Genomic DNA, 21397 nt, shown 5'->3' with positions numbered 1-21397 from the left:
CATAAACTATGACCAATATATATAAAGCTTACTAAATGGAATAAGTGCCTGCAGAACAGTTATCAAGGAAACTAAAAAATAAGCAACTGTTAATGGAAATTATTTTGATATAAAATCTAAACAGGAATGGTTGCCAGTGTCAAAACTCTGCATAAGGTGTGGACATTTTTTTAAAAAGGTCAATTTGGAAGTCCAAATAAATTATGTTCCCCACATCAAGAGATCAAAACAAGGCCAAATGATGGGCAGAGTCAATTTGGAAAATGGAAAGGGACTTTGAAAATAACTTGCTGTAGAGGCAAGAACTAAGCCTTAAAACATTTTCAAGATCATCTGAAACATAGAGACTGTGAGGGAGTCAGCCAGAATGCTGGACAATCAAGAGGTAAAATGAGTGCTCATGTAGGATAAGGTAATAGCAGAAACTATTTCTTTGTCTAGATCTTTAGTGAGGATGCTGAGGTCATATTGTAGGGGTCTAGCCCCATGCCTATATAGCTATAATACAGAAATTGGCTTGACAAACTCCTGCAAGTTGGGTTTCAGACAGTGCCCCAATGCAAAAGTGAAGTTTAACTTGACTTTGCTCATTAGCAGACTGTTTCTGGCCTTCTTAGCTGATGTCATTATTGCACAACCATTGTGCCCTAAACCGCTTATGCAAAGATAAAGACCACTGGTTGTCTTACTCCAAATGCTGCAGAGCCTGGATCTGGGGACTTTTCTGAGTGACGTAAAACGGACATTCTTATGATCTCCAGAGATAAGGACTCTATCAGAACTGTATCAAAGAAGCACTTGTGGAGACCAAAAGTCATCTGGTGTCTTCATCAGATCTGAACAGTCACCATCAACTACCTATCAGCTCATAGAACTCCACTGGATTCCTCTTTGCATCTCTGCACTGCTGGGACTCTCCAGAGCTCTTCTGAATCCAGCTGCTCATTTGGTGTCCTGTGCCGACATCGTGGGAAAAGAGATTCCCCAAGTAGTAGAAACACTGGTTCTATTATTGCTGTTGGGTAAAAGCAGGTAGCCCAATTTCTGGGCGTTTACTCTGACGCATCTGCCTATCAGAGTTTTGTGTACTATTTCTTTATGAGCTACCTAGTATTTGCAGTCTAGTCTTACATTATAGCTACCTCCATTTTATCTTTGGTTTTATTTATTTGCCTAGAGATGCTTTTGATAGGTGGAATAGTAAATTCTGAATAAACTTGAAACATGAATAAACTTAAATAAATCAGCTTTTATTTTTTATAATAATTGGCCTGTTTCATTGCTTGTCAGTGTATCATTCAGGAGCTTAGAACGCAGACTTACATGATCAAAGGGCCATAATAAGTAATTAAATAATTCCAGAGTGCCTACCCTTACCTAATCTTCCGACCCTTCAAACAGTGTGCACGAGGAGACACCGTATGCTGTAATTGATCCTATTACAATATTCACATCAGAGACCTTTTTGATAATGAAGATTTGGAGCAACATCAGCAGCTCCTTGTGACTCTGGGCAAGTCACTTAACCCTCCAATGCCCCATGTAAGCCGCATTGAGCCTGCCATGCGTGGGAAAGCACGGGGTACAAATGTAACAAATATATAATATATTACTAAGTCTTAGAAGTGGTAATAAATTGGCAAGCTCAAAACAACAAATTGCCTGGACCAGATAGTATTTATCTGTAAAAATTAAAAACACAAGCAAGGAGGCGTGAAACAGCATGGGAAAAAAATAAAAGATGTACACACACTCAATGCATGGAAACAAATGCAAAGAAAATACAAATATGCAATAAGACAAAACAAAAGGTCCTACTACAAAACCAAAATAGGGCCAGACTACAAAGACACGAACAAACTATATCAACTCGTGAACAAATTACTAGATACCACATTGGTTACCACAAATAACACAGACACCCCATCTTCAGACAAACTTGCTAAATACTTCAATGAGAAAATAATAAACCTACGCAACACATTACCACAGAACTCCACTGACATTGAAAAATTCATTGACTGTCTGGATCCAACCCTCGGTGAATACCCAGCAGACCAAATCTGGACAAACTTCGCTCTACTTACCGATGAAATCGGCACTCAAGCAATTAACAGGTTCGCCAAGACCCACTGTAAATTGGACACATGCCCCAACTACCTAATAAAATCTGCCCCTCAATGCTTTATAGACAGGTATATATCAAATCTAGGGGATGATGTGGCAAGCAGCAAAGTGGGGACAACAAGATGGAGGAATCACCAACTCCTGTGGCACCTATGTTTACTGATGCTCAACTTGAATAACTGAAGTGGGCCATGCATTGGAACCCCGAATGGAAAAGTTGTCAGGACAGATATCCCATTTGGAATCTTTACTTGCGGAGACCATGTGCAGAACTGGGGAACTAGAACACAGAGTGTCTTCTGTGGATTACTAACTCAGCATGCGCCAAACTGGTTACCATACAAACTCAACCTCGGGACTACACAGCTAAACTTGATGGATCTTTCAGGGGTAATCTGCATATCATCCCAGAACATCTGCCTGAACAAAAATTGCCTTTTCTGTTACAGCGCCGGCTGATCGCGGAATTCCATCTACCAGAGGGAACAGGGCCGTTCTGTGTAGAACGCACACACTGCATGGATGGTCACTAGGAAGGCCACTAATGCCCCAGAGTAGTAGTGGCCAAGATCCACAATTATACACAAATGGAGATTCTGAAGGGCTACATGCTTAAAATGGACTCTCTTCAGAAAGATGGGGTCCCAGTTAAAATCTTTCAAGATTATTCGCAAGCACTTCAAAAGCTTCACAAATGTTTTAATCCAATCTCTGCTTTGTTATTTGAAAGAAAAACTTGTTTCATGCTTTTATTTCTCACCATGCTGAAAGTATTTTTTGATGACAAATGGACTACATTTAATTCAGTTGGAGATGCGAACGTTTGTCTTAACAAACTGAACGCCGCACATTAAGACTACTCCAGACTCTCCTCTTCTTGAAACAGGGAATTGCAAGTCAAAATACCAGCATTTGTAAAATCCATCCAAAAAAAAGATCATGTGTACAACTGAGAAATACTCTGTAAATTGCTCTACGTTTATGCATGCCCCCTCAATGTGCATGTCAGGCGGGTTTCACTCGCTCCAGTGCATGCCCTAAGTGCCAGCCTTATGATGCTACACTGGGCCACATTTTGGCATTGCTCAATGGTTTTGGTGTCAGTTACTTGCTACTATTTTTAACCTCTAGTCTTGCACCCCCTGCTTCTCTTTGGACATTACTTTTTGGAGATCCCGATGCCTCCAAGAATGAGTAGATTTCTAAAAAAAAGCTATATTGTTGGCCACAAAAACTATTTTGATGGCTTGGCTCCTGCCTATTGCACCAATTTAATGAGCCTGGCAGTCTCACACATGATTGTTCAAATGCGAATGAAGAAGCTAGTTGTACAAGATTGTTGTAAACCGGCTTTGAACCTGTAATATTGGGATTTGGTGGGATTTGGTGGGATAGAAAACCCTTAGTATTATAGTATAGAATATTGCCTTGGTGTCTTATTTCAACAAACGTGGGAACACTTTAGGACCACTCTACTCCCTTAGCACGTAGTTGTCTTCTGAACAATTAAATCAAACTGAAATTTGGAATTTATCCCCTGTAGCCAACCATGAAAAAAAAGGGGTGGTGGGTTATTAGGAGGGATAATTGTTATAGAAGTAAAATTGCAGCCTTCTAAAATGTTGATGCTCTATTTTGCATATCTCCTTATGAACATGGTTCTTCTGTTGATCTGTGGTATATGTGTATTAAGCAATATGGGGAAGTGGAGGAGTAGCCTAGTAGTTAGTGCAGTAATGCTCGATTATCGCCGGGTTACCACCGCACAAGCCAACTCTGGGTGTTTTCTTTTTCCCCTGGAAATGGCACACGCTCAGGGTGGAACTGCATTGGGCCAGCGGTAATCTCAATTTAGCATTCAGTAAGACGGTAAGCCCACTTTGTAAAAGACCCCATATGTTTACTATCTCTTAACGCTTTGAATAAAAAAGATTTAAACATAAACCCCCAGGAATGGCTCCTGGACAGTTAAACAGAATTTAAGCATCTAACTGCAAATATTCAGCAGGAGATAATCAGACGCTGGGCATGATGGCTTTTCATATGTATTCCTATCTACATACAATTTGTCAGAAAGGTTTTTAACAATACAATTCAGATACATCGATGGTATGATAGAATATCCACTCAATATCTAATTAAATCAGAATCTGCAATCCTTGAAAAAATGTCTACATTAGAATAGACCAACTGAATGCAGAAAGGAAAAGGAACTTAATATGCAACTACATTTAAAGCAGTTTACATAGTATATACAGGTACTTATTTGTACTTGGGGTAATTGAGGGTTAAATGTCTTGCCCAGAGTCACAGGGAGTTGCAGTGGGAATCAAGCCCTGTTCCCCAGGATCAAAGTCCGTTGCACTAACCACAAGGCTACTCCTCCTCAAGATCTTATGAGCAAGGACAAAGATTATTCCTGCTAGCCTTTTGGTCTTAAATTTAAATGGCCACGATGCGGTGGTTACATGTCAGATGCAATCATGGACTCTGCAGTAACACTGGAACCACACGTTCTTTCGGTAGCAAAAATATCATGGTGGAAGTTGTGGTTGGTTTGACGGCTGCATTCTTACCTGGCCCTCCGCTATTTTACATTCATTCAGGAGTTTGTGACAAGCAATTTAGATCATTGTAGTATGATTTATGTTGGCTTCCTTCAAAGGTTGTTGACTCAGCTGCAGCAAGTACAAAATTTCACGGCAAGAATGGTGACAAGAAGTTATCTTAAAGACAAGATTTTTCCACTACTCTGGCCATTACATTGGCTGCCAGTGGAGGCAAGAATAAAATTTAAACTGCTATGTTTCGTGAGTCAAGCTGTACATGATTTGGGGCTAGGATACTTGAAGAATAAAATGCCCAGGTATGTGCCTTCTAGGACCAAAAGACAAATTGGCACATCTTTTGATGGAATGGCGTCAACTTTCTGGAATAATCTACCAGGGCAGACTAGGGACAAATTACACTATATGGAATTCTGTCAATTGTTAGAGATTAAATGCTGTTTAATCATTATTTTAAGGCATTCCACTGATAAAGATCAGGAAGGGATTGTTAGTAGTTGATTTTGAATGGCATTTTAGAAAGGATGTCCAGGCATTTTAGAAAGGATGTCCAACTTGGAATAAACATCAAACAAAGTAGACTTATAACAATACACTGTTTCTACTTAAACTCTTGTATACAAATGTCTTTATCTTAACATGAGGATAGATAGTCTCATAAATCACTGGGATCTGTTGCTGAATAGCATATCTCAAATATAGCAATCCCTTTTTTGTGATTATGGATAATCATTGACCTCTACAGCCTCCTCGTGCCTCGAGTATAGATTTGAATGCCCTTCTTGCTTTTTTTATTTTATTTTTTTATTAATTTATTTTTTTACTTTTTGTACATTTTTTAAATTTCTTTGTTTCATTCGTCATTTGACATTCACAAAGCAACTAACAGTTCAGTTAGCTCTCCTCTATAATTGTTCCACTTATCTTTGCACAGACTAATTGCTACCCTGATAAAATACAAAAAGGTCCTGCTACTAACACAGGGGACATATCTTGGTGGAGGCACCATGGACAATGGGGTACATATGAACATCTGTGGTGGGAATGCGTGAAGAGAATCATTTTGGCAGGCAGTTTGGGAGCAAATTCAATGTTGGAAAAGAAAATAGGGGCCCTTAGATTCAAAGATTTGTTTATTAAGTATTTTTCCTGGGATCCCAGAAAATGAAATTAAAGACCATTTGATATCTACCTTGCTTTTAGCTGCCAAAATGACATTTGCAAGAACCTGGAGGAATCAACAAGGCCCAACTTATGACATGTGGGTGAAAATGAATGGAGAAATTTAAAAAATATGACAAAATATTGGACTCTTTAAGGAGTGGGGTTTGGGAAGTTAAATGGGAGCAGATCAGGAGGAAGATCAAAATATGGGATTCTCAACTCTTGGAGGGACTGGATTGTGAGGGGGGGGGGAATCAAGGCATAGGATTCTAAAATCTAGGGGGATCTGAGCAGGGGACAGATGTTAGGAGAGGGTATGTTGCTATGGCAGTTCTTTCCTTTTAATTATTTTTCAGTGGGGCCACACCTCTTTACATGCAGTGGCAGAAAGTGCAGCGACACCCATGCTATCTGCCACCGCATGTAACATGGTGCCAGTGCACTATCACTCTGCCCTGTGCAGGAAATACAGAGCAGATGCTGGTATCTTCCCTGCATTTACTGTACCTTTGCTCTTATCATGTTTTGCTGTTTATGTGCAGTAACTACAAATCCTACTGCAGTTTGACTATAGAGCTCTTTTATTTATTTTTATTTTTTTGTTACATTTGTACCAAACTGCAGTAGGATTTGTACTTACTGCACATAAACAGAAAAACACGGTAACAGCAAAGGTACAGTAAATGCAGGGGAGATACCAGCATCTGCTCTGCATTTCCTGCACAGGGCACACTGTTTTTCATACAAGTTTTGCAAAAAACATCCAAAAATCTGGTTGCCAAACATGCAGGCCTAAAGTAAATGGATAGTGCAAGCACAGAGATAGCGAAGATACTTATCTGTAGCAGGAATTCTCCGAGGACAGCAGGCTGATTGTTCTCACATGTGGCTCGGCGTCCATGGTGGCCCAGGAACGGAGATTTTTCCAGAAAAAATCCATAGAGCTTTGCGACAGCTTCCGGAGCACAGGGCACTCGCTCCGCACATGCACGGCCATCTTCCCGCCCGTGCGTGTCCGTTCCCGCCTCAGTTATATCAAAAAGCAAATAAAGAACAACAACAACTCCAAAAGGGGAGGTGGGCGGGTTGGTGAGAACAATCAGCCTGCTGTCCTCGGAGAATACCTGCTACAGGTAAGTATCTTCGCTTTTTCCGAGGACAAGCAGGCTGCTTGTTCTCACATGTGGGGTATCCCTAGCCCCCAGTCTCACTCAAAACAACAAAAGAAGGTAAATTGGGCCTCGCAACGGCGAGGACATAACAAAGATTGACCTACGAAGAAACATCTGAGAGTGCAGCCTGAAACAGAACAAGAATGGGCCTAGGGGGGTGGAGTTGGATTCTAAACCCCAAACAGATTCTGCAGCACCGACTGCCCAAACCGACTGTCGCATCGGGAATCCTACTGAAGGCAGTAATGAGATGTGAATGTGTGAACTGATGACCACGTCGCAGCCTTGCAAATCTCTTCAATAGTGGCTGACTTCAAGTGAGCCACCGACGCTGCCATGGCTCTAACACTATGAGCTGTGACATGACCCTCAAGACTCAGCCCAGCTTGGGCATAAGTGAAAGAAATGCAATCTACTAGCCAATTGGAAATGGTGCGTTTCCCAACAGCGACTCTCCTTCTGTTGGGATCAAAAGAAACAAACATTTGGGCGGACTGTCTAAAGGGGCTTGTCCGCTCCACATAGAAGGCCAATGCTCTCTTGCAATCCAATGTATGCAACTGACGTTCAGCAGGGCGGGTATGAGGATGGGGAAAGAATGTTGGCAAGACAATTGACTGGTTCAGATGGAACTCCAACACCACATTCGGCAAGAACTTAGGGTGAGTGCGGAGGACTACTCTGTTGTGATGAAACTAGAGGTAAGGAGTATGCATTACCAAGGCTTGAAGCTCACTGACTCTACGAGCTGAAGTAACAGCCACCAAGAAAATGACCTTCCAGGTCAAATACTTCAGATGGCAGGAATTCAGTGGCTCAAAAGGAGCTTTCATCAGCTGGGTGAGAACGACATTGAGATCCCATGACACCGGTGGAGGTTTAACAGGGGGCTTTGACAAAAGCAAACCTCTCATGAAGTGAACACCTAAAGGCTGTCCAGAGATAGGCTTACCCTCTACACGATAATGAAAAGCACTAATTGCACTAAGATGAACTCTTACGGAGTTAGTCTTGAGACCAGACTCTGATAAGTGTAGAAGGTATTCAAGCAGGGTCTGTGTAGGACAAGAGTGAGGATCTAGGGCCTTGCTGTCACACCAGATGTCAAACCTCCTCCATTTGAAAGAGTAACACCTCTTCGTGGAATCTTTCCTGGAAGCAAGCAAGACTCGGGAGACATCCTCAGAAAGACCCAAGGAAGCGAAATCTACGCTCTCAACCTCCAGGCCTTGACAGCCAGAGACTGGAGGTTGGGATGCAGAAGTGCCCCTTGGTTCTGAGTGATGAGGGTTGGAAAACACTCCAATCTCCACGGTTCTTCGAAGGACAACTCCAGAAGAAGAGGGAACCAAATCTGACGCGGCCAAAAGGCAGCAATGAGAATCATGGTTCCGCAATCTTGCTTGAGTTTCAGCAAAGTCTTCCCCACCAGAGGTATGGGAGGATATGCATATAGAAGGCCTTTCCCCCAGTGAAGGAGAAAGGCATCTGACGCTAGTCTGTCGTGGGCCTGAAGTCTGGAACAGAACTGAGGGACCTTGTGAATGATCTGAGTGGCGAAAAGATCCACCAAGGGGGTGCCCCACGCTTAGAAGATCTTGCGCACTATACGCAAGTTGAGCGACCACTCGTGAGGTTGCATGATCCTGCTCAACCTCTTGGCCAGACTGTTGTTTACACCTGCCAGATACGTGGCTTGGAGAAACATGCCGTGACAGCGAGCCCAAAGCCACATCTGGACAGCTTCCCGACACAGGGGGCGAGATCTGGTGCCCCCCTGCTTGTTGATGTAGTACATGGCAACCTGATTGTCTGTCTGAATTTAGATAATGTGATTGGACAGCCGATGTCTGAAAGCCTTTAGAGTGTTCCAGACCACTCGCAACTCCAGGAGATTGATCTGAAGACCTGTTTCCTGGAGGGACCAAACTCCTCGAGTGTGGAGCCCATCTACATGAGCTCCCCACCCCAGGAGGGATGCATCCATTGTCAGCACTTTATGTGACTGAGGAATTTGAAAGGGACGTCCCAAAGTCAAATTAATCTCATCCCATGGCTTTTCCTACCACCTCTATGCTGATGACTCCCAAATCTACCTTTCTACCCCTGATATCTCACCTTGCATCCAAACCAAAGTTTCAGCGTGCTTGTCTGACATTGCTGCCTGGATGTCTCAACGCCACCTGAAATTAAATATGACCAAAACCGAGCTTCTCATTTTCCCCCCCAAACCCACCTCCCCGCTCCCCCCGTTTTCTATTTCTGTTGATGGCTCTCTCATTCTCCCTGTCTCCTCAGCTCGAAACCTTGGGGTCATCTTTGACTCTTCTCTCTCCTTCTCTGCTCATATCCAGCAGACCGCCAAGACCTGTCGTTTCTTTCTTTACAACATCCGTAAAATCCGCCCCTTTCTTTCCGAGCACTCTACCAAAACCCTCATCCACACCCTTGTCACCTCTCGTTTAGACTACTGCAATCTGCTTCTTGCTGGCCTCCCACTTAGTCACCTCTCCCCTCTCCAGTCAGTTCAAAACTCTGCTGCCCGTCTCATCTTCCGCCAGGGTCGCTTTACTCATACTACCCTCTCCTCAAGACCCTTCACTGGCTCCCTATCCGTTTTCGCATCCTGTTCAAACTTCTTCTACTAACCTATAAATGTACTCACTCTGCTGCTCCCCAGTATCTCTCCACACTCGTCCTTCCCTACACCCCTTCCCGTGCACTCCGCTCCATGGATAAATCCTTCTTATCTGTTCCCTTCTCCACTACTGCCAACTCCAGACTTCGCGCCTTCTGTCTCGCTGCACCCTACGCCTGGAATAAACTTCCTGAGCCCCTACGTCTTGCCCCATCCTTGGCCACCTTTAAATCTAGACTGAAAACCCACCTCTTTAACATTGCTTTTGACTCGTAACCACTTGTAACCACTCGCCTCCACCTACCCTCCTCTCTTCCTTCCCGTTCACATTAATTGATTTGATTTGCTTACTTTATTTATTTTTTGTCTATTAGATTGTAAGCTCTTTGAGCAGGGACTGTCTTTCTTCTATGTTTGTACAGCGCTGCGTATGCCTTGTAGCGCTATAGAAATGCTAAATAGTAGTAGTAGTAGTAGTAGAATTGTCCACCACTGAAGGGAATTGTGAAAATCCGTGGACAGTTGGATTATATCTTCTAGATTCCCTGCAGTTTGATACCACTGGGAAATTAGGGTCCATTGAGCAAATCTCATGTGAAGGCGGGCCATGGGCGTCACATGAACTGTGGAGGCCATATGGCCCAGAAGTCTCAACATCTGCCGAGCCGCAATCTGCTGAGACACCCGGGCCAAGGAAATGAGGGACAGAAGATTGTCTGCCCTCGCCTCGGGAAGATAGGCACGAGCCTTCTGCGAGTCCAGCAGAGCTCCTATAAATTTCAATTTCTGAGCAGGAAGAAGATGGGACTTGAGGTAATTTATAACAAACCCGAGCAGCTCCAGCAGTTGAATAGTCATCTGCATGGACTTTAGAGCTCCTGCCTCTGAGGTGTTCTTCACCAGCCAATCGTTAAGATAAGGGAACACATGCACTCACAGTCTGCGTAGCAATGCTGCAACTACCGCAAGGTATTTTGTAAAGACCCTGGGCACAGACGCAAGCCCAAAGGGCAGCACACAATACTGGAAGTGTTGTGTTCCCAGACGGAATCGAAGATACTTCCTGTGAGCTGGAAGTATCGGGATGTGTGTATAAGCATCCTTTAAGTCCAGAGAGCATAGCCAATCATTTTTCTGACTCATGGGAAGAAGTTTGCCCAGGGAAACCATGCTGAACTTTTCTCGGACCAGATATTTGTTCAGGGACCTTAGGCATAGGATGGAACGCATCCCTCCTGTTTTCTTTTGCACAAGGAAGTACCTGGAATAGAATCCCAGCCCTTCTTGCCCTGGTGAACAGGCTCGACCACATTGGCGCTGAGAAGGGTGGAGAGTTCTTCTGCAAGTACCTGCCTGTGCTGGAAGCTGAAGGACTGAGCTCCCAGTGGGCAATTTGGAGGTGTGGAGATCAAATTGAGGGAGTATCCTAACCGGACTATTTGAAGAACTCACCAATCGGAGGTTATGAGAGGCCACCTTTGGTGAAAAATTTGTAAGCTCCCCCCGACCAGTAGATCGTCCGGCAGCTAAGCTCAACTGGAGCCAGTCAAAAGCCCATCCCTTCTTTTGCTGGGGAGCCACAGGGGCCTGCTTTGGCACATGCTGTTGACGTCAACGAGCACGCTGGGGCTGAGCCTGAGAAGGCTGTCGGGAAGGTGGATTGTATTTACGCTTATTATAAGCATAGGGAGCATTCCTCCTCCCCCTGAAAAAATGTCTACCTGTTGAGGTAGATGCTGAAGGCGCCCGGTGGGAGAGGTTGTCGAGGGCGGTTTCCCGCTGGTGGAGCTGCTCGACTTTCTCGCCAAAAATATTATCCCCCCCCGGCAAGGGGCATCTGCAAGCCACTGCTGGAGTTGATTGTTCAGGTCAGAGGCACGCAGCCATGAGAGTCTGCGCATCACTATACCCTAAGCAGCGGCTCTGGATGCAACATCAAAAGAGTCATAAGCACCCCTGGACAGGAATTTACGACACGCCTTCAGCTGCCTGACAACCTCCTGAAAAGGCCTGGCGTGCTCCACAGGGAGCTTGTCCACCAAGTCCGCCAGTCGCTTCACATTGTTCCGCATGTGGATGCTCGTGCAGAGCTGGTATGATTGAGTCTTGGACACGAGCATGGAGGACTGTTAGGCCTTCCTCCCAAAAGAGTCCATGGTTCTAGATTCCCGTCCCGGGGGCACGAGGCAAAGTCTCTAGAACTCCTGGCTCTCTTGAGAGCGGAATCCACAACCATAGAGTCGTGAGACTTCATCAACTCAGGTTCTCCGTGAATCCGATACTGAGACTCAGCTTTCTTGGGAACGGTGGGATTAGATAGTGGTTTCATCCAGTTCCTTAGCAATGTCTCCTTAAGGACATTATGCAGATTGACAGTGGATGACTCCTTAGGTGGCGAAGGATAGTCAAGGACCTCGAGCATCTCAGTCCTGGGCTCATCCACAGTTACCACAGGGAAGGGAATGCCCATAGACATTTCCCAGACAAATGAAGAGAAAGAAAGACTCTCTGGGGGAGAAAGCTTTCTTTCTGGTGAAGGAGTAGGATCAGAGGGAAGACCATCGGACTCCTCAGAAGAGAAATATCTGGGATCCTCCTCTTCCTCCCATGAGACATCCTCCTCAGTGTCGGACAAGAGTTCTCTGACTGCAGTCCGAAACCGGGCCCATCTTGACGCCGAGGAACCACATCCTCGATGGCGATGTCGAGAAGTTGACTCCCGTGCCGGCAGCGATGAAGCTCCCTCCAGCGATGTCGACGGGGAGTCGACCTGGGTGACAGCCGAGGTCGATGCCGCAAGCAGCACTGGCGTCGGGGACCTCACCACAGGCCTGGAGCCAGCTGCCGCTTCCATCAACGGTACCGAGGGCGCAAGCACCCCCGGTGCCGAAACAGACTGACGCAGCAGCCCTTCCAGAAGCTCTGGAAGAATGGCTCGGATGTGCTCATCCAGAATCTCTGCCAGGAAAGGCTGTGGGGTCAGTGCAGAAGTCGGCATCAGAATCTGTGGAGGCCTGGGAGGTGGTACCAGGCTGTCCGAAGATCGACGCACGACACCTCTTGTATGGAGGGTGAGCGCTCCTCCCGGCGTCGATGCTTCTCGGGTGCTGAATCTCTTGACGCCCCAGAGCTCCCGGTACCGTGCCTCGAAGGAGACCGATGACGATGCTTCTTCGCCTTCACTCGAAGCACATCACTGGTACTCCTCGGTACCGACGAGGAGGACATGGAATCCACACGCCTCCTCAGGGTCGGGTCTGACAGCAGTCGGTCCCAGTGGGCCTGCACAGCAGGAGTCTTCGAGACAGGTGGAGACCCACTCGACGGCTCACTACTCCCAGCAGTGGTGATGTCCAGACAGCCATTACCTGCGCTCCCAATGTCGATGCCATCCCCGGTGCCGATATCACACCGCCGACCAGGGTACCGATGTCGACGCCGAGGAATCAGTCGAAGCTCCGAAAAGATGGTCCCGAAGAGCTCGTCTCGACGCCTGTGTCCGCTTTTTCAAGCTCAGACAGAACTTACAAGCATCTGGGCAACGGTCAGGCCCAAGGCACTGGATGCACCACGCGTGCGGGTCAGTACCCAAGATCGACCGCTGGCACCGAGCACACTTTTTGAGGCCGCTGGGAGGTTTCGATGACATGAGCAGAAAAATCGCGGCGGCGAAGTCAAAAGGCTCGATTGTGCCAACAGAGGGGCACAAAAATGAGAACTGCATACGCGCAGCCTAAAAAGGCCATTACGAAAGCGAAAGAAAACTTAAAAAGGGATAATAATAGAATATAAGGATTTCTTTTTTTTTTAACTGGAAAAGACAAAGAGGCAACTTAAAACAAAAGAAAAGCGCGAATAAACAGCACGAACGCCAAAGTCTTTCTCTGGGCCTGAGGGAGAGAGACCGACACGCAGTTACTCTCCTCCACAGAAAAAAAAACTGAGGCGGGAACGGACGCGCACGGGCGAGAAGATAGCCGCGCATGCGCGGTGCGAGTGCCCCGCGCTCCGGAAGCTGTCGCAAAGCTCTATGGATTTTTGCTGGAAAAATCTCCGTTCCTGGGCCGCTGTGGATGCCGACCCACATGTGAGAACGAGCAGCCTGCTTGTCCTTGGAGAAATACCAAATTCCCTAACTTTTCCTTAGCTGTCCTGTAAGTAAAAAAAATAAAAAAAAAAGGCAGCAAGTCTCTGTTATGTGAAATATATCATCTCTGTTTTGATTCCCTGGCTGAAGTCCTGCTTTCATATTTACCTGTTATTGGGTAGGTACCAGTTTATCTCATCCCTTCAGACTACAAAATATGTTTATGTATCTAAGGTATATGCTAGTAACATAGTAGGTGACGGCAGAAAAAGACCTGCACAGTCCATTCAGTCTGCCCAACAAGATAAACTCATATGTGCTACTTTTTGTGTATACCTTACCATGATTTGTATCTGCCATTTTCAGAGCACAGACCGTAGAAGTTTTGTCCAGCACTAGCCCCGCCTCCCAACCACCAGCCCCGCCTCCCCCCACCGGCTTTGCCACCCAATCTTGGCTAAGCTTCTGTATGTTCCCTTTGTAGTATGTTCCCTTTGTAGAATTATTTCAAAAAATTTAATCAAAGCCCTTTGTAGTGTACTTAAGTATTCTCTTTTCCAAGATAAACTCAAATTAATCCAACCTGCTACCTGTTCAGCAAGAATGAACAGTGGGCTGGGTGGGAACTGGGATAGGGAGGAAAGGAACTAATATGTTAAGAGTGCAGGGTCTTAAACAGCATTAATTGCCTTCCTCCTTCTTTGAATATCTAGGATTAAATGCAAGAGAAAAAGAAAACTCCCCCAGTTCCTATTAAAAGAACCCCTGCCCCCTATAAAAGCTACAAAAATAATCCAGCAATTTAACTAGCAATACATAAAAAGAATATATTTTTTAAAAATCCACCTTGTAATAAAGACCTCATGCAGGACACTTGTTATAAAAGCCAGAAAATTACCTTAGTTTAAAATAAGATGGCTAAAATTATTTTTCATCTCTCCAGGTGAAACTGCCTGTCTTGTGAAACACCATGGATACTTTTACTCGTCCCACAAAGGAACTGGAAAGCATAGCAGCCAACTTTTCAAAATGATTGGGGGTGCTGAAATTTTTTTTTTTTTTTTTTACAGGTGGTGCGTTTCCCTCTCCCCCTCGTCCTACTTCCGAATTCCAGGCCCCCTCTCTCCCTTCCTTCGAGTTCCAGGTCCCTCCCCCTCCCCTCTTTCTCTCCTTTCCCTCCCCCCTCCTTCTGAGTTCCACGGTCCCTCCCTCCCTCTGAGTTCCAGGGTCCCCCCCCCCTTCCAGTCCCTGGAACTCGGAGGGAGGGATGGAACGAACTTCCGGTGGGTGAAATATTGGGGGTGCTCGAGCACCCACAGCACCCACGAAGTTGGCGCCTATGCTGGAAAGTAATGTATGGGGATTTCATTTTAAAATCTGTGTACATATTTTACAGCATTGATTCTACATCTCCAAAGTCAATGAATATGAATGTATTCAGGGAAACCTTGGCCCTTGAATTTTCAAAGGAAAGCCTCAAAAAAGATTTTAAAATTCCCTCCTCAATGTTTGTTTAAAGGGGGGAGTGAATTTGATATACTACTTTTCTGTGGTTACAATCAAAGTGGTCTACATATTATATACAGGTACTTTATTTTGTACCTGGGGCAATACAGGGTTAACAGGGGGATGATCAGAAGCAAACGCCGGCACTAGAGGCTGTTAGCGCCATACTAGCGCCGGCGTTTGCTACCGCCCCATGATCAGAGCCCTCAAGTGCGTGAAACAACGCGCTCGAGGGCTCTGAACGCAACTAGCATGCAAATGCATGCAAAACAGGGCTAAACATATTCATCCCCAATGATCAGCGACCAGGAATGGTGGAATGGGGAGGAAGGGAGGAATGGTGAGCCCTGTCCAGAATGCCTTTGCATGCTGGCAGGCCCCCATTCCCCCCAACAAAGCAAACTTGGACCCCCCCCCCCCCCCAAGTGTCAGGGGGCTGGAGGTCCGTGGGGCTGGAGGTCCCCGACGATCCCCCCCCCCCTAACTCCCCTCAACACTGAACAAACAGTCCCTGGTGGCCTAGTGGGTGACCAACCCCCCCTCCCCCAGAGGCAGGGGGGCTGGAGGTCCGCTGGACTGACGATCCCCCCCCAGGTTCAGGGAGGGCTGGAGATTCAGTGGGTCTCCAGCCCCCCTAACCCCCAGCAAAGGGTCCCTAGTGGTCCAATGATCAATCCGCCCTCCTCCCTACTTTGTGGGAGGGAGGAGGGAGGTAGTTTCTCCCTTATATGGTATGTAGCCCCGCCCAGCACATCCCAGGATACACTGGACAGGGCTGGGCGTCATCATTTTGCGGAGTCGAAGGAAGAGGAAAACAGGCTACCTCCCTCCTCCAATCCACAAGGTAGGGAGGTGGGTAGGGAGGGAGGGGGGCGGACTGATCACTGGACCGCCAGGGACCCTTTGCTGGGAGGTTAGGGGGGCTGGAGACCCACCGGATCTCCAGCCCACCCTGAACCTGGAGGGGGGATCATCGGGGTGGACTGGCGGTCCAGCGGACCTCCAGCCCCCCTGTTGCTGGGGGGGGGGGGTGGTAGGTCACCCACTAGGCTACCAGGGACTGTTAGTTGAGGGGAGTTAGGGGGGGGGGGGGAACGGAGACCCACCGGATCTCCAGCCCTCCCTGAACCTGGGGGAGGGGATCGTCGGGGGACCTCCGGCCCCCGTTGCTCGAGGAACGGGTAGTTGGGGCCTGGTGGTCCCATGGACCTCCAGCCCCTGTGTTTGACAGGTTTGGGCTTTTGACAGCCCAAACCTGTCAAACAAGTGCGGGAGGATTGTGCTGAGCACATGCTCAGGCACAATTCTCACGCATTTCTACCCCATGATCAGAGATAACTGCATGCTTAAATTTGCATGCAATTATCTCTGATCATAGGTCTAATTACGCCCCATGCTGTTCCAGCACTATTTTTGCAGCACTGTTTGGAACAGCTTGGGGTTTTGATCATCTGAGTGTAAGTGACTTGTCCAGAGTCACAAGGAACTGCAGTGAGAATCAAACACAGTTTCCCTGGTTCTCAGGCCACTGCACTAACCATTGGGCTACTGCTCCACTCCATTTTATCCTGTAGAGTCTTCTCATTGATTATACTATTCTCACTTGTTTAAGACACATGCTTGCTGAATAATTTTAAGAACAAGAGATGGGCTAGAACGGTGTATGGGAGAGTATGGGATGAGTTGGAATATAGGGCGTATGAGTCAGGGTGTGTGGGGGGGAGGGGAGAAAATGTGGCAATTGAGGGAGGAAGCATGTAAGCGGCACACCGAAGAGGTGGTGGGATGAATGAATCTTACAGAAGGGCCATCTATGGGGAGGTAGGGGTTGGTGGGAGGGTGGTGCGGAGAGGGTGAAAGGGGAGGAAAAGGGGGGAAACGAAAGAGGGAAGAGAGAAGAACAAATAATAAAAATGGTATGATTATTATTCAAGATTCACTGTCACAGAGTTTATGTTGCTGTACCTAAGTAGCCCTGCCTATTATGTTTATTTGGTTTAAATAATTAATTTATTTATTTATTCCACAGGCTGGATATATCACAGAGGGCCTGCCATAGGCTTCAAAGCAGTTTACAAATGATTTAAAAAAAAAAAACAGAAAAGAGGAAGAGACAAACTGATGTAAGCGGGGGGGAGGGGGGGGGAGGACAAGAATGAAAGAGACAAGACTACAAAATTGGAGTGTACAGAGAACTTACCGTACAGGGGAATATGAAGTAGTGAAAAGATGAGATCCGAATATAAAGAACAAGAGAATCTTATGTTCTTGATATTGTATTTATTTATATCCTGTCCAGGAGTCCTGACCAGGATATGTTTGTGCTTCCTATTAATTCAGCTCTGCGGACAAGATGGCGTTGGAGCAAGATGCTAGTTTTACATGCTCCCATGTTTGGCTTTATTAACTGAAGTTTGCAGTGAAATTTCTTCCTTTACATGCCCAAATGCAGGGGGAAGCTGCGGGGAGTTCCTCCATCACCTCCGGCTCCTTCAACTATGTGACATACCGCTATCACCACCTTCGCGGTTCCCTCTTCGCTGGGCGCTTCTGATGCTGGGGCAGGGAACAGCCCCATCTTGGACAGTGAGATTTCACTGAGCTCAGCCGGACTCTTGATCCCTGTATATGCCTTCCTATGCTTGGCCTGTTACTAAGGGCTAGGCCTAAAGCCTATACTGTCAGGTTGGTTCTCACATGTTAGCCTACTAACTCAGCATCTTGTGTAACAATCATTGCATTCTCAGGAGCTGAGAACTGACACTTTATAACATTTATTTTTAGCTGAGTATGTTTTTCATATAGGGTGGATGTAACCTTGTAAGTTGCTAGGCGACAGGCTGAGGACACAGTGTGAGTCGAACATGTCCAGAATGTTTCTTTTGGGGAGATAGACAGAGAGAGGACACAAGGGTATTGTTCTGGTTGTTCACGCAGAACTCATAAGTAATTAGCCGATGGCCACCAAGTGTGCATGTGCACACAACATCTGGAGAGACTGATATACCCATATATGGAAGAGGCTACTTTCTGATTCTAGTTTGGGAAAAGTCACATGATTTCTGGGAAAGCAGAACTTGTAAAAGTATATATGTAATGTCTGAGAGGTGTGAGGAGAGTAGTCCCTTGTCTTTCAGGATACGCATTGCTGACTGACAACCTGCTCCAAGAGAGAGAACTATTTTTTCTATTTTTGGCTCTGTGAGATACTAATAAAGGTAATTTACTGGCTGCGCCTAACTGAGTCTGTTCTCTTTCTTATCTGTGTTTTCCCTCCCTGGGGGGCTAAGGGACAGAATTACACACACACACACCCCGATTCCTGGAACCGCCGCTCAAGCCTGCCCACCCTGAGAATTGGGGACGCCAGTGATTTTGGTGTCGCAAGGCCGATGAAGTAAGGGCACAATGGAGGAATGAAACCAACTGCAATGCAAGTAAGCCTTTGGCACTGCTATCAGGGGTGAGCATGGTGCAGATACCAGCAATGCAAGTGGAGACCGTCGCTGGAGCACTATCATCACGGGCTTCGGCTGCTGCTCCTCTGCTGAAACCACTGGCAAAGCTGGATGTGGTGACGCTGGACACTTTGTGGATGGCCTTAGAGAGCCTTCGCTAGGTTTGCTCCTCTTTTGTTTCAATATCTGCTACTTCTGCCATTAAACTGCAAGACTTGGAGGCTTACTTCATTTATAGAAACTGCATGACTTGGAGGCTTACTTCATTTATGGGAGGAAAGGAACAGGTCTTTTCTGACGTGTCCAAGTGGACGCAAGCAAGACAAAAGAAATTTTTGGAATTATGTTCTGCAGTAACTTCATTAGAAGCTTCCTTCCAACTTAGATTTCTTCATAAATGTTTTGTGGTTACCAGAATGTTAAGTATACCTTCTTTGAACCTGCTCAATTAAGATTCTTCTTGGAAGACAAGGGTGTTACTCTCACTTGACCCCCAGTTTGCTAGGGCCGCTGTGGGTCTATTATGTGCAGAAGGAGGAAGGTTTCTTACTCTTTAGTTTCTTCTTTATTATTTCTCCTATTTTTGTATCCATCTTCCTATGGATTTACTATATCTTGCCCCCCACCCCCATTGTGGATTGAGTTAAAGATATATTTTTCTTATTTTCAATTATTCTAATGTTGTATTTTTATGAATTGTTATTAATTTCTTATCAAGATATTGTCTTGCTGTATTATTTGAAATGCAAATTTAAAAAAAATTCAGCTCTGCGTATAGTCCACTCCAAGTTTTAGGTATAGTGCCAAGTTGTCAGAGGCCAATGGTTCAGGTATCACATAGGTAGATTAAAGAAGCACAAGTGCAACTACCTATGCTTTACCCCACATCTTAATAAATCTGTTCAGTTCAGTCTTGTATAAATGCCGTTGATTTCTGAAATACACTGGGATGCTATTGGTAGGAATAGGACTAGCAGACTTCAGCAATGGAAACAACCCGCTAGTTACTTTCTCTAGAGCAGGGCTTCTCAACCCAGTCCTTGGGCCACACCCATCCAGTCAGGTTTTCAAGATATCGTTCAGGTTCCATCCTCTGCTTTCTCTCAAAGATCACTGAGAAGGTAATCTATTCTCAATTTCTTGACTTTATTGAGAAGGCTCAATATTCCTACCAGGCTGTTTTTTTGCCAGCGACATAACACCGAAACGGTCGTCACTTTGGTTCTTAGTGAACTTCACAGGACCCTTGAGAGTGGAAACATTACACTCACAATTTCATTAGACTTTTCAGCAGCGTTCAATCTTGTTGATCACTCTCTTCTTTTAGCTAGGCTTTCTCAGTTAGGTATCTCTGGGGTAGTTCTAGTTGTTTTTCTTCTTTCTTAACTGATCACTTCTTTTCCTTTTCACTCAGGCCTAATGTTTCCTCATCTTATCCTGTTAAATGTGGCATCGCTCAGGGTTCGATTTTATATCCTTTATTTATTTATTCATGGCTTGATATACTGCTTTATCTGACAGACAGATCAAACATAAAATCAAAAGCACAGAAAAGAACTATAGTAATCAGATAGGAAAGTAAAAAACACATACAAGAAAGCTATACTAATAAAAAATAGTGTCCAATAGAACTGGTAATCATGTACATTCCTTCCCAGGTACCAGCAACCAAAAGAGGTGCCTCACTAACTAGAATATAACTGCTGGAACAACCATGCCTTATAAAAGTACCTTAAATTACTTGATCGGTTTCACTGCATATAAGTAATGGCATGGAGTTCCACAGATAAGGGTCTGTAAAGAAAAAAAAACTCTATGTTGCGTAGTTTCCATTTGTGCAAAATGGGGTCCTGGTAAATCCATGCGATGGTCATTGATAGAATGTAGTACACATAACGAGGAGTATGGAATGATCAACCATGAAAGGTATAAAGGTGTGCCCTAGTGAAAGGATTTGAAGGCCAAGAGCAAGGTTTTGAAATGAATCCTATAAAAGACCAGTAGCCTATGGTGTTCTTTCAAGGCAGGGGTAGCATGATCATATTTCTGGAGATGACAAAGTAGACGGACTGCTGTGTTTTGTACTGTCTGTAATCTTTTGAGTAGTGAGGTGGAAATATCCAAATAAATAATATTGCAATAGTCCAAACGTGTCAAGAAGAGTAAGAGAAGTAAAGAATGAAGAGTATCATGATCAAAATAAGGCCTCACTGACCTTAACTGGCGTAAAAGAAAAAAATTGAGTCTTAAATAAGGCTGAGACTTGAGGTTCAAAGGAAAGAGCAGAATCAAGAAGTACCCTAAATAGTGAAAGTTAGTTATAGGAGAGATCCAGGTATCAAATACAAAAAGTGGAACAGTAGAGATTGAAAGACGACTGACTTGTCAGGGTTCAGTCAGGAGAGGAGAAATTGCTGGAAATGGAGGGGAGGGGAGGGGAGAGAGAAGAATTGCTGGATATTGATGGAGGAGGGAAGGGCAGAGAGGGACATGGATGGACATGGATAGGAGGTCAGGGCCCAGGGAGAGGAGAAATTGCTGGAAATGGAGGGGAGGGGAGAGAGGAGAATTGCTGGATATGGATGGAGGAGGAAAGGGCAGAGAGAGACAAGGATGCACATGCATGGACATAGATGGGAGGGCAGGGCCCAGGGAGAGAGGAGAAATTGCTGGAAATG

General features: G+C 45.5%; 1 protein-coding gene across 1 annotated transcript in view; it reads right to left on the bottom strand.

The window, feature by feature from the left end:
- LOC115458777 (dynein heavy chain 1, axonemal-like) overlaps nt 1-21397 on the bottom strand; it is a gene marked incomplete at its 5' end in the record, with an annotated part of 332737 nt that overhangs the window by 247467 nt on the left and 63873 nt on the right. The window lies entirely within an intron of this gene.

The sequence above is a fragment of the Microcaecilia unicolor genome, unplaced genomic scaffold (genome assembly GCF_901765095.1).
Source record: "Microcaecilia unicolor unplaced genomic scaffold, aMicUni1.1, whole genome shotgun sequence".
Lineage (NCBI taxonomy): Eukaryota > Metazoa > Chordata > Amphibia > Gymnophiona > Siphonopidae > Microcaecilia > Microcaecilia unicolor.
Note: the sequence above shows the minus strand (reverse complement) of the source record. Positions and strands in the feature narration are given on the sequence as shown.